At 35.9% G+C, this 14699-nt stretch overlaps 1 pseudogene; it reads left to right on the top strand.

Annotated features, from left to right (window-relative positions):
- Positions 1–406: 406 nt before the first annotated feature.
- On the top strand, positions 407–1354 carry LOC143683175 (olfactory receptor 12D3-like; annotated as a pseudogene).
- Positions 1355–14699: the final 13345 nt, after the last annotated feature.

The following is a 14699-nucleotide window of genomic DNA, read 5'->3' as shown; positions in this document are numbered from 1 at the left end:
AATTGTGCCTCATACCTCCATCAATACATATTTTGAGTTCTGACGACTGTGTCTTTGATGGACTTTAGCTAGGTATATTAATTTTTATGTCATAGATAAGATCAGACTGAGTTTGTTCTTACTTTTTAATATGTCTTCTTTGAATATTTGACTTTATTTCTTATGAGTGGCTTTTCAGGTTTCACAGTATTCTGGTGTCTTATATCACTTACATAACACTGACTCAAAATTTTCACATAATTCTTTTTTCATAATGAAATTGTAAATGAATACAACTCTAGCATTCTTAATCACTCTTCTCATGTATCCATATATCCTTCCAGATTATAACCTTGCTCTACTTAATCTACATGATATAGTAGAGCATAATTGCTAATTATCACTATTATCTTTCCTCCCCAAAGCAATGGAGAACACCACTATAGTGAATGAGTTTCTTTTGTTGGGATTGACCTGTTTTCAGAAGTTGCAGCCTATAATCTTCATGATTTTCCTCATTCTATATCTGATAAACCTTTTTGGAAATGGGGCCATATTAGTGGTTGTCATCTCAGAACCAAGACTTCACTCCACTATGTATTTTTTCCTGGGAAATCTTTCCTGCCTAGATGTCTGCTATTCTTCAGTGACACTACTCAAGCTCATGACAAACTTTCTCTCCACTTGCAAAGCCACATCTTTCCTAGGCTGTATCACTCAGCTACATTTTTTCCACTTTTTAGGATGCACTGAGGCCATCTTACTGGACACCATGAGCTTTGATTGATTTGTGGTCATCTGCTATCCACTTTGCTGTGTTACCATCATGAACTTCCACACTTGTATACTGTTGGCAGCTGTGGCCTGGTTCACCAGCTTCTTTTATGACCTGATGCATTCAGTCTTGACTGCACACTTGAACTTTTGCCACTCTCAGAAACTTAAATATTTCTTCTGTGATGTCAAGCCCCTCTTGGAATTAGCTTGTGGTGACATTTGGCTCAATCAGTGGTTCATTTTCATTGTCACTTGCAGCTTAGCTATGGCAGCTTGCTTACTTACTCTCCTTTCTTACTTTTACATTATTGGCTTACTTCTGTTCAAGAATCAGTTCTGCAGTGTGCTCCACAAAGCCCTGTCAACTTGTGTGTCCCATTTCATGGGGGCATCTCCCTTTTGTGGAACCATGGGCCTCATCTGCATCCCTCCTACTTCTGCTTCCTCTGTAATACAGGAATGGTTTATGACCATCATACACACTACTGTCACCGTTAGGAATAAGAAAGTGATGTTGGCCCTGAAAAATGTCTTTGGGAGGAGTTATTTCCTAAAGATGGCCAATAGCAACACTAGAATAAATGAAAATTGCATGTGAATTTTATGATATTCAAGTTCTCATCTATGGTAAATCAATCCACCTCTTAAATTTTATTTTCCATTCAGAAATTTGTACCATGGTAAGAGGTTCATTCTTTTTTGGGGGGTGGTGGTGGTACATGGTCCAGGAATCAAACTTGGGCTTCCTAAATGAAAGGGCAAGCATTCTACCACTGCACTACCCATGCACCCAGTAATAGGTTCTTGACTCAGACAAGTCTAATTACTAATTGTAAGCCATGAGGATATACAACAAAGACATGCATCTAAGTTTTAGTTGATGGGGCAGACAATAAAAGGATGGATAAGTAAATGCAGGTCTTCATCAGTAGGTGATACATGTTATAAAAGGTAAGGAGGAAACAGTGTGCTGAACTGGGGACTCTTTTGCATGGTTTGGTCAATGAAGTCCTCTCCCAAAACAGTGATGTTTGAGCAGACATTCATGGAAAATGAAAGCATGAGTTATGCAGGTATATGAGGATATGACATTCTGTGAAGAATCAACAGAAAATAAAAGAGCATAGGGGAAAAGTATGTTAGTTGCATGTGAAGTAAAGCAAGATGGATAATGGACTGGAGTTGAGTGGGTAATGGAAAGGGTGGCAGGAGATCAAGGCACACAGCTGATGGTGATCATGGCATGAGCATCCTTAGGGACATTTTTTGAGTATTTTCATATTTACTCTAAGTGATAAAGGATGACATGGGGGCATTTAAGCAAAAAACAAAATGACTTGGTGTAACATCTGCATTGAAAGACTCACATTAAATGCTGGGTTGAGAATAGACAGTAAGGGAGCAAAGATGGAATCCATAATTTAAGCTCTTGATTAACAAACCTGAGGAATGGGGACCCTGCTCAGATAATTTTTTTTTTTGCTTTGTTTCTACTACTTAACTGCACATTAGATAGAACTGCAAGTCTTCTCAGGCTTTAATTGTCCCAGGCAAGGGTGGAATTAAGCTTGTCCGAGAGACAAAAAGGCTGGTCAGGTGAAAGGAATTAATTTCCTAGAGGCTGTGCCTTACCCAGTAGAGGGGTGGGGTACAGCTCAGGTGGAATCCCTCCCTCAGGGAATTCAGACCCCAGGGACTGGAAAACTAAAGCAGTTAAAGTCAGTCTACAACTTCTCCTCTGTCTCAACCATGCCCCCATGCAGGAGGGTATGCTGAAGTTAAAGGCAGTACATCACTTTATGCTGGTGGGAAACTATAGGCAGACAAGCACCACATACTGGGAAGGATAGGAAAAATACAGAGTCTAGAGGCATCACAAGAAAGTTTTTCAACCTGTTGGGTCAGACAAACTGATGCAAGTGACTCTTTCCTCCTGAGAGGTCAGTCTGATCTGGGAAAATATGACTGGATTCTATAATACCTAAGTAGAGCCTCCTAAAAAAATGTTTCCCTATAGGCAGGACAAGAAGCAGAGAAACAATACCAAAAAAATTCTAATCCATTAAACAAAAAATCTATGCTAGAGGTTTAGAATAAACTGAACTGAATATCAAAGAACAGATAGAGAACAAAGCCATACAGCAAGAAAATCCTAGATAAAAGGATGAAAACAATCTCCAGAATAAACTAATTAAAGAAATCAAATGCCTAGACACCAGCAAAAAACCCGAGTCATACTAGGAAAATTGACCATATGGGCCAGTCAAAGGAAAAAACCAACAATTAAAATGAGATATAGGAGTTGAAACAACTAAGTCAGGATATTTGAACAGACATGGAAAATCTCAACAAAAATCAAAGCAATGAGTTGAGGGAGGATATAAAGAAGGCCATGGGCAAACAAAAAGAATTAATTGAAAGTCTGAAAAAACAAATCACAGAACTATGGGAATGAAAGTCACAATAGAAGAGATGAAAAAAAAAAACAGTGGAAAACTACAATGTTAGATTTGAATAGCCAGAGGAAAGGATTAGTGAACTGGAGGATGGAATATCTGAAATCCAACATGCAAAAGAAAATATAGGGAAAAGAATGGAAAAATATGAGCAGGAACTCAGGGAATTGAATGACAACATGAAGTGCATGAATATACTTGTTGGGAATGTCCCAGAAGAAGAGAAGGGAAAAGGAGGAAAAAAGACTAATGGAGGAAATTATCACTGAAAATTTCCCATCTCTAATGAAGGACATAAAATTACAGATCCAAGAAGAGCAGCACATCTCAAACAGAATAGATCCAAATAGAAATACTCCAAGATACTTACTAATCAAGCTGTCAGATGTCAAAGAAAGAGAATTTTGAAAGCAGCAACAGAAAAGCAATCCATCACATACAACAGAAGCCCAATAGAGTACGTGTAGATTTCTCAGCAGAAAACATGGAGGTGAGAAGACTGTGGTATAATATATTTAAAATTCTAAAAGAGAAAAACTGCCAACCAAGGATGAAGTATCCAGCAAAATTGTCCTTCAAAAATTAGAGAGAAATTCAAACATTTTCAGACAGAAAAATCACTGAGAGAATTTGTGACAAAGAGACTGGCTCTGTGAGAAATTCTAAAGGGAGTGATAGAGGCAGATAGAGAAAGACAGGAGAGAGAGGTGTGGAGAAAAGTGTAGAAATGAAGGCTATCAGTAAAGGTAAAAATAGGAAAAAATAAATATGACATATAAAATCCAAAAGGCAAAATAGTGAAAGAAAGTACTGCCTTTACAGTAATACCATTAAATGTTAATGGATTAAACTCCCCAATCAAAATGTAAAGACTGGCAGAATGGATTAAAAAACAAGACCCATCTATATGGTGTCTACAGGACACACATTTTAGACCCAAGGACAAATATAGGTTGAAACTGAAATGTTGATGTGCTGGTTTGAAATGATATATGTACCCTAGAAAAGCCATGTTTTGATCCTAATCCCATTTTGTAAAGGCAACTGCTTCTTCTAATCCCTATTCAGCACTGTATGTTTGAAACTGTAATTAGATCATCTCCCTGGAGATGAGATTTAATCAAGAGTTGTTCTTCAGATGAATTAGCTGGAGGTGTGTCTCCATCCATTTGGGTGAGTCTTGATAAGTTTCTGGAGTCCTATAGAAGAAGAAACCTTTTGGAGAGTGAAGGAGATTCCACAAGAGCAGAACAGAATGACATAGCTATGAGAAGCAGAGTCCACCAGCCAGCGGTCTTTGGAGATGAAGAGGGAAAATGCCTCCTGAGGAGCTTCATGAAACAGGAAGCTAAGAGAAGAAGCTAGCAGATGACATCATGTTTGTCATGTGCCCTTACAAATGAGAGAGGAATCCTGGCCTTGTTAACCATGTGCCTTTCCAGATGAGAGAGAAACTCGGACTGTGTTTGCCATGTGCCCTTCCACTTAAGAGAGAAACCCTGAACTTCATCATCCTTCTTGAACCAAGGTACCTTCCCTGGATACCTTAGATTGGACATTTCTATAGACTTGTTTTAATTGGGACATTTTCTCAGCCTTAGAACTGTAAACTAGCAATTTATTGAATTCCCCCTTTTAAAAGCCATTCTGATTCTGGTATATTGCATTCCAACAGCTAGCAAACTAGAACAGTTGGGAAAAGATATTTCATGTAAACAACAATCAGAAAAAAGCAAGAGTAGCTATATTAATATCCAACAAATTAGACTTCAAGTGTAAAACAAAAAGACAAAGAAGAACACTATGCATTAATAAAAGGAACAATTCAACAAGAAGACATAACAATCATGAATATTTATGCACTGAGCCAGCATGCTCCAAAATACATGAAACAAACATTTAAAACACTGAAAAGAGATATAGACACCTCTACCATAATAGTTGGAGGCTTCAGTTCCCCACTCTCATCAATAAACAGAAAATCTAGACAAAGAATCAATAAAGGAACAGAGAATTTGAATAATCCAATAAATGAACTACACTTAACAAGCATTTATAGAACATTGCACCCCACAACAGCAGAATATACCTCTTTCTCAAGTGCTCATGTATCATTTTCAAGTATAGACCATATGCTGGGGCTAAAAGCAAGTCTCAATAAATTTGAAAAGAATGAAATCATACAAAACACTTTCTTGGATCATAAAGGAATGAAGCTGGAAATCAATAACAGGCAGAGGGCCATAAAATTCACAAATATATGGAGGTTAAACAATACACTCTTAAACAACCAGTGGGTCAAGGAAGAAACTACAAGAAAAATCAATAAATATCTCGAGGCAAATGAAAATGAAAAGACAACATATCAAAATTTATGGTGTGCAGCAAAGGCAGTGCTAGGAGGGAAATTTATTGCCTTAAATGCCTATATCAAAAAAGTAGGAAGAGCAGAAATCGAGGAATGAACTGTTCACTTGGAAGAACTAGAGAAAGAACAACCAACTGACTGCAAAGCAAGCAAAAGGAAAGAAATAACAAAGATTAGAGCAGAACTATACAACTATAAACTAGACAATATAGATGAAATGGACAACTTCCTAGAAAGGCACGAACAACAAACATTGACTCAAGAAGAAATAGATGACCACAGCAAACCAATCACAAGTAAAGAAATCAAATCTGTCATCAAGAAGCTCCCAAAAAAGAAAAGTCCAGGACCAGATTGCTTCACATGTGAATTCTACCAAGCATTCAAGAAAGAATTAATATCAATCCTGCAGAAACTCCTCAAAAAATTGAAGAGGAGGAAAGGCTACCTAACTCATTCTATGAAGCCAACATCACCCTCATACCAAAGCCAGCAAAGATATTTCAAGAAAAGAAAATTACAGACCAGTCTCTCTAATGAATATAGATACAAAAATCCTCAACAAAATTCCTGTAAATTGAATCCAACAGCACATTAAAACAATTATACACCATGACCAAGTGAGATTTATTCCAGGTATGAAAGAATGGTTAAACATAATAAAATCAACTAATGTACTACACGTATCAACAAATCAAATCAGAAAAATGATATGATCATGTCAATTGATGCAGAAAAGGCATTTGACAAAATTCAACATTTTTTCTTGAGAAAAACTCATCAAAGGATAAGAATAGAAGGGAACTTCCTCAACATGATAAATGGAATATGTGAAAAACCCACATCTAGCATCATCCTCAATGAGGAAAGACTGAAAGCTTTACCACTAAGATCAAGAATAAGACAAGATGTCCACTGTCACCATGGTTATTCAACATTATGTTGGAAGTTCTAGTCTGAGCAATTAGACAAGAAAAAGAAATTCAAGGCATCAAAATTGGAAAGGAAGAATTAAAACTATCACTATTTGCAGATGACATGATAGCATATGTCAAAAACCCTGAAAAATCCACAGCAAAACTACTAGAAGCTAGTAAATGAGTACAGCAAACTGGTTTGCTGGTTACAAGATCTACACTCAAAAATCTGCAGTGTTTCTATACTCTAGTAATGAGCAACCTGAGGAGGAAATCAAGAAAAAAATACATTTACATTTGCAACGAAAAGAATAAAATATTTAGGAATAAATTTCACTAAGGATAGAAAAGAACTATACAAAGAAAACTACAAGAAATTGCTAAAAGAAATCACAGAAGACTGTAATAAATGGAAGGGTGTACTATGTTAATGGATTGGAAGACTAAATATAGTTAAGATGTCAATTCTACCTAAATTGATTTACAGATTCATTGCAATACCAATTTAAATCCCTAAAGCTTACTTTGCAGAAACAGAAAAACCAATAACCAAATTTATTTGGAAGGGCAGAGTGCCCCAAGTATTTCTCTAAAAATATCTTGAGAAAGAAAAATGAAGTTGGAGGTTTCAAACTACCTGATTTTAAGGTTATTATGAGGATACAGTGGTCAAAACAGCATGGTAATAGCATGAAGATAGATATACTGACCAATGGAATTGAATAGAGTGTTCAGATATTGACCCTCCCATCTATGGACAATTGATCTTTGATAAGGCACTCAAGTCAACTCACCTGGGACAGAACAGTCTCTTCAATAAATGGTGCTTGGAAAACTAGTTATCCATATGCAAAAGAATGAAAGAGGATTCACATCTCACACTGTATACAAAAATTAACTCAAAATGAATCAAAGACCTAAACATTATATCTAAGACCATAAAACTTTTAGAAGAAAATGTAGGGAAATATCTTATAAAACTTGTAATAGGAGGTGATTCCCTAAATCTTACACCCAAAGCATGAGCATTGAAGAAAGAAATAGGTAAATGGGAACTCTGTGAAATTAAACACTTGTGCATCAAAGAACTTTGTCAAGAAAGTAAAAAGTCAGCCTATGCAATGGGAGACAATATTTGGAAATCACATATCAGATAAGGGTCTAATATTCAGAATACATAAAGAGATTGTTCAACTCAAAAACAAAACAGACAACCCAATTAAAAATGAGCAAAATACATGAACTGACACTTCTCAGAAGAGGAAATAGAAATGGCTAAAAAGAACATGAAAAAAAAATACCCAACTTCACTGGCTATTAAAGAAATGCAAATCAAAACCACAACAAGATATCATCTGCCACCCACTAGAATGGCCATTATCAAAAAAAAAAAAAAAAACAGAAAATGATAAGCACTGGAGAGGATGTGGAGAAAGAGGCATACTTATCCACTGTTGGTGGGAATGGTGCAATTACTGTGGAAGGCAGTTTGGCATTCCTCAGGAAGCTTAGTATAGAATTTCCATATGATCCCACAATACCATTGCTATGTATCTATTCAGAGGACATGAAGGCAAGGACACAAACAAACATTTGCACACCAATGTTTATAGCAGCATTATTTACAATTGCCAAGAGGTGGAAATAACCCAAATATTCATCAACAGATGATGGCTAACCAAGCTGTGGCACATACATACAATGGAATATTAGGCAGCTGTAAGACAGAATAAAGTCATGAAGCATGTAACAATATGGATGGACCTTGAGGACATTATGCTAAGTGAAATTAGCCAGAAGCAAAAGGACAATTACTGTATGGTATCAGTGATATGAACTAACATTAATGAGTGAACTTGGAGAATTTCAGCTAAGAAGACAGGTTATCAGGAGATAGGAATAGGGTAGAGATTGGGTATTTGAAGCTGAAGGGATACAGATTGTACAAAAGGACTGACTATAAAAATTCAGAAATGGATAGCACAATACTACCTGATTATAGCACAATAATGTAAGTACACTGAATGAAACTGAATGTGAGAATGATAGAAGGAGAAAGGCTGGAAGCACATATGAAACCAGGAAGAAAGATAGATAATAAAGACTGAAATGGTAAAATCTAGGAATACCTTGTGTATACAATGATAGTGATTAAATGTACAAATTAAAAAATGTTTTGCATGAGAAAGAATAAAGGAATGTTAATGTTTCAGAGTGTTGAAAACAGATGGTCATTTATATTTTAAAACTTCAACTTTTAATGAGACTAAAGCAAGAAATTCTTACTTAGAACAAAATTTACTTTTTGACTAATGCACTTCTTAATTTAACTTATATGAACAATTTAATTGAGCACCATAAGTATATGGAACCTTGAATAGGACATGAGATTTTGTTGGTTTATCCAGGTTAGTGTGATGCTGCCATAGATCCCAGAGTGATCTGAACAGTGAATAAAGAGGTATTTGTACGGTCCCCTTGGGGGAATGGGGAGAAAGGGGGAAAAATTCAACTTCCCCATTTGGAGAATTCTTGATATTTTCTCAGGCAGTGGGGACAACCAAATCAATAGGCTAAGCCCTCAGACTTGGAGTTTGCCCTGTGAGACTTATCCCAGTAAAGTGTAGGTTAAGCATACTTAAAATTAAGCCTAAGAGTCACCCCCAGAGAGCCTCTTTTGTTGCTCAGATATGGCCTCTCTTTCAGCCAACGTGGCAGGCAAACTCACTGCCCTCCCCCTTCTATGTGGGACATGACTCCCATTGGTGTAAACCTCCCTGGCAATGTGAGACAGAAGTCCTAGAATGAGCTGGGACTTGGCATTAAGGCATTGAGAAAACCTTATTGACTAAAATGGAGAGGAGAGAATTGAGACAAAATAAAGTGTCAGTGGCTGAGAGATTTCAAACAAAGTTGAGAGGTTGTCCTGGAGGTTGTTCTTAGACATTACATAGATATCCCCTTTTTAGTTTGTAGTATATTAGAGGGAAGTACCTGGAACTCTAGAGCTGTGTTCCAGTAGCCATGTTTCTTGAAGATGATTGTATAATGACATAGCTTTCAGAATGTGACTGTGTGATTGTGAAAATCTTGTGTCTGATGCTCTTTTTATCTATGATATGGACAGATGAGTAAGAAATATGCATAAGAAATAAACAAATAATAAGGGGAGCAAATGTTAAAATAAATTGAGTAGATTGACATACTAGTCATCAATGAGAGAAAGGGATAAGGGGTATGGCATGTATGAGTTTTTCTTTTTTCTATCTTTTGCTGGAGAGATGAAAATGTTCAAAAAGTGGATCAAGGTGATGAATACATAACTATGTGATAATATTGTGGGCCACTGATCATAACCATATCAAGAGTGTTTGTATGTTTTTTTGTTGTTTATAATAAAAATAATAATAAAGAAGAAACCCCTCAAAAATTCAACAAGTGGTGCTGCAATAACAGAATACTCACATGGAAAAATAATGAAATGTGACCCTGCCATACAGCAGACAAAAAAATTATTCCGAAGTATTATATGATTTTGATGCTTTTGTAAATGGAATTGTTTTATTAATTTCATATTCAGATTGCTCATTGCAGGTATAAATAAATATAATACATTTTGTATATTGTTGTATTCTGAAAGCTTGATTAACTTGTTTATTAGTTCTAATAGTTTTTTGATGGATTATTTAGGATTTTCTATATGCAAGATCACATCACCTGCACATGGAGTTTTACATTTTCCTTTTTTGTGGTGGTCTGGAGTATGTGCCCCAGAAAAACAAGCTCTTAATCTTTATCTATTTTTGTGGATGTGAACCCATTTTAAATAGAACCTTTGAAGATGCTATTAGTTAAGGTGAGACCACACTGAATGAGTGTAGGCCTTCTTCCAATGTGGCTGAATTACTTATAGGTAAAGAAAATTGAACACAGAGAGAAGCCATGGGAGAAGCTAGAAGCTGGAAGTCAATGGAACCCAGAAGAGAAAGAGAGAAGATTATCATGGAAAAGCCAAGGAACCCCAAGTATAACTGGCTGCCAGCCCAGAATTTCCACAATCTTTGGGAAGAAAACTTTGCTATACTGATGCCTCAGTTTTGAACTCATCCTAGCCTCAAAACCATGAACCAATAAATTCTTGTTTTAATCCAACCCACTGCAGAGTTTTTATTTTAGCAACAGGAAACTAAGACACTTTTTCATATGGATGTCTTTTATTTTGTTTTCTTGTCTGTTTGCTCTGGCTAGAACTCCAACTATAACATTGAATGGAAGTAGCAAGAGTCACTGTTTTGTTCCTTACCTTATGGGGGAAGCACCCAGTGATTCACCATTAAGTATTATATTAGCTGTGGATAATTATACATACTCTTTATCAGGTAGAGGAAGTTTCTTCTATCCTATTTAGTTGAGTGTTTTTTCATAAATGGGTATTGGGTTTTGTCGTGCCTTTTCTGCATCTATTGATGTAATAATGTGGTTTTTGTTTATATTATATTGATAAGGCATATTACATTAATTGATTTTTACATATTAAACTAACCTTGCCTTGTTGGGGTAAACCCAATTAGTCATGATATATAATGCTTTTCATATGTTACTGGATTCAGTTTGATAATATTTTATTGAAGATTTTAATATCTGTATTCATGAGAAATATTGGTCTACAGTTTTCTTTTCTTGTGATGTCTTTCTCTAGTTTTGATTTCAAGATAGTATTAATCTCATAGAATGTATTCAAAGAGTTTGTGAGAAATTGGCATTAATTCAAATATTTGACAAAATTCATCAGTGAAGATCCCTGGATCTGTCTTTTCTTTTTGGGTAGTTTATTTTTTTTATTACTAATTGTATTAATTAGGATTCTTTAGAGAAACAGAATCAACAGGAAACACTTGCAAATATAAAATTTATGAAAGTTTCTCATATAACCATGGGAATGCAGAGTCAAAATTTGCAGGGTAGGCTGCCAAACCAACAATTCCAATGGATGGTCTGGATGAACTCCAGAGGAGAGGCTCACTGGCCGAAGCAGGAAGAGAGCCTATCTCTCTGAATCCTCCTTAAAAGGTTTCCAGTGATTAGATTAAACATCACTCATTGCAAAAGACACTTCCTTTGACTGATTACAAATGGAATCAGCTGTAGATACAGCTGACATGATCATGATTTAATTCTATGAAATGTCCTTATTGCAGCAGACAGGCCAGCACTTGCCCAACGTGACAGGCAGGTACCACCACTTGGCCAAGTTGGCACATGAACCTGACCATGACACTAATACACTCTCTTCATGTTTTACAGGTCTATTTTGATTGCCTATTTTTTCTTGAGTCAGTTCCAATAGTTTGTGTCTTTCTAGAATTTTGTCTAATTCATCTATGTAATATAATGTGTTGGCATACAATCATTCATAGTATTCCTTATAATCATTTTTATTTCTGTAAATTTGGGAATAATGTCCCCTCATTCATTTCTGATTCTTCTCTCTAGTTTCATGGTCCGTTTAGGCAAAGGTTTGTCAATTTTCCCATCTTTTGAAAGAAGCGGTTTTCAGTTTCATTGATGGTCTCTATTATTTTCCTACTGCCTAGTTCATTAATGTATACTCTAATATTTCTTATTACCTTCCTTCTGCTTGCATTGTCATTTATTTTCTGTTCTTTTTCCAATGTTTTAGGATAGAAGGCTAGGTTACAGGTTTGAAATTTTTTCCTTCCTTAATATAGGCAATTATAGCTATATATTTCTCTCTAAGCACTGATTTATCTGTGTGTATTTTGTTTCCATTTTCATTCATTTCAAATTGTTTTCCAATATGCTTTTTATTTCTTCTTTAGTTATTTAGGAGTATGTTATTTAATTACTACAAGTTTTAATAAGGGGATTTATTTAGTTGCAAATTTATAGGCAGCTAGCTTTCATCTGAGTTTCTCTGTCAATGGGAAGGCAAATGGTGACGTCTGCTGGCCTTCTCTCCTGGTTTCTGGTTCCAGTGGTTTTTCCCTGGGGTAATCACCCTTTCTGTATTCCTTTCTGTATCTCCAAATGTCTAGGCTGGGCTGTGAGTGCTCAGATGAAGTATGCTGAACTGCTGAGCTCTCTTCTGACCTCTCTCTTTTAAGCCTCTAGCTAATTAAATTAAACCTCACTCATTTGGAAGGCATGTGTATAATATATTTTGTTTTACAGTCTATTTTATCAGATATTATTGTATTCAATTCCACTTTCTTGAGGTTGGTGTTTATAAGCTATATATTTTTACATTCTTTTATTTTCCTCATGTTTGTATCTTTGAATCTAAACTTAGCATTTCATAAATTTTTTTTTCATAACAAATATTGCCTCCTACCTCTGTGTTCTGTCTGTCTATTACTGCTCAAGCATACCAAGTGCTGGGATTATGACTTCTCTGTTTTTGGTTTTGTTTTCTATCCCCTCTCAGTCTTTTAGTGACTCAGATCAGACTGTGCCCAAAGACCTATTTTGTACTATTATTGTGACCTACAATGATATGAAATGAGATTAAACAAGAAAAATAAAATGGGATTATATACCTGGAAGAGAGGATTCTAATGCATTTTGTAGGAAGGTTCAAGGAGGTGGTGATGATTAATACTACGTTTAACTTGGCTAGACTATTATGCCCAGTTTCATGGTTGAACACTGGCATAGATTTACTGTGAAGGTATTTTGTGGATGTGATCAGCATCTATATTCAGTTGACTTTAAGTAAACGAGATTACCTCAATTATATGGGAGGGTCTCATCCAATCAATTGAGGGCCTTAAGGTAAAGAAAAAAACAACTGAGGATTCCCAGAGAAGAAAAAAAATTATCTCAAAGTCACAACAACTTTTGTTTGCATTTCTAGCCTACCAACCTCCTTTATAGACTTTGCATATACCAACCTGCTTAACTGCAGGAGCCAATTACTTAAAAAAAAATCTCTTGACAGATAGGGATCCTGTTGCTTTGTTTCACTGGAGAATGCTGGCTGATACAGATGTTTTGAACTGTTAATTCTCAAAGAACAGTTGGAATAAAGTTGAGAATGGATATTTTTATTACCAAATTAAGCCAGTTTTCAAGAAGCAGAGCCTAAAATGGAGATGTATAAAATGCGATTTACTGGGGCAGGTTATCAGCAGAAGTGGATTGTGGGAAGCAAAATAGGGAAGATTAAGAAAGCTAAGCCAAGATGAGGTGTTGGCTAAAGATTAGTTTTGGTTTTGTACCATGGGGCTCTGGTGCACAATTTGCATCACAGAACTGGTCCTACTTTGAATTGAGGGGATTGGGTTTTGTTGCCTTTTAGGTCACTGATCTCTGGCTATCTTGGTGAGACAGGGAGGCTCCATTTGTAATGAGAACATTTTCCAGGAAAGTATACCTGTAAGGTGTCCTGTTTGTAGCCCACACTGACAGCAGCTGACATCAACAGCATCTACTACATTTAACAATAAAAACTGTGTTAGAGGCTTTGTTTAGTGATAATAGTTATGGACAATTTCCTTTTAAGAAAGAATAATTAAGCCTTATCCCTAATTCATAAGTTCCTTTATACATGAATGGGTTACATGCATTCTCAGGTGTGTATAAGAAAGAGGAGGAAAAAGCAGGCTAAGTCAGCCCAGGATAGAAATGGAGAATAGAAAAATATATTTTTGTTGATGGGGTTAGGCTATTGGAAGAAGTGAGTCAAGAAACAAGGAAACATCTTGCATTTAGACTGAAAATTTCAGGAAGAACAATAGTTGTGCTTGTAGCACAAGATATCAGCTAGAAAATTTTTGGAATTCTAACTCTGAGAGATACAGTTGATTATAGGTATATTTCAGTGTTTGTGAAAATATGTGTGTGTATATGAAAGAGTGAGAAAAAGAGAACACATGAATATACAAAATAATTGGAAAACTCTAAATCATTGCGAAAGTCATCTCTCACTGTTACCTTTCTGATTGATTTCCTAATTTGTACTAGGATTATTATTATTTGATGAAGGAAAATGCTATCATACATTAATGATGGAAAGAGAGAGTCCATCCCATTTGACTCTTTTTCAGTGGGTACATATTAAGAAACTTTTAGTAATCAGGACACGATGACTCATCTCTGGATTTCTGGTATCTTCTTTCTCTAGTCACCACAGTCATTACCCAAAGGGATAAAAAACAAACAGCTGTGATGGGAGAAGTACAG

The sequence above is a fragment of the Tamandua tetradactyla genome, chromosome 5 (genome assembly GCF_023851605.1).
Source record: "Tamandua tetradactyla isolate mTamTet1 chromosome 5, mTamTet1.pri, whole genome shotgun sequence".
Lineage (NCBI taxonomy): Eukaryota > Metazoa > Chordata > Mammalia > Pilosa > Myrmecophagidae > Tamandua > Tamandua tetradactyla.
The sequence above is the reverse complement of the archived record's forward strand: the minus strand, read 5'-3'. Positions and strand labels throughout refer to the sequence as shown.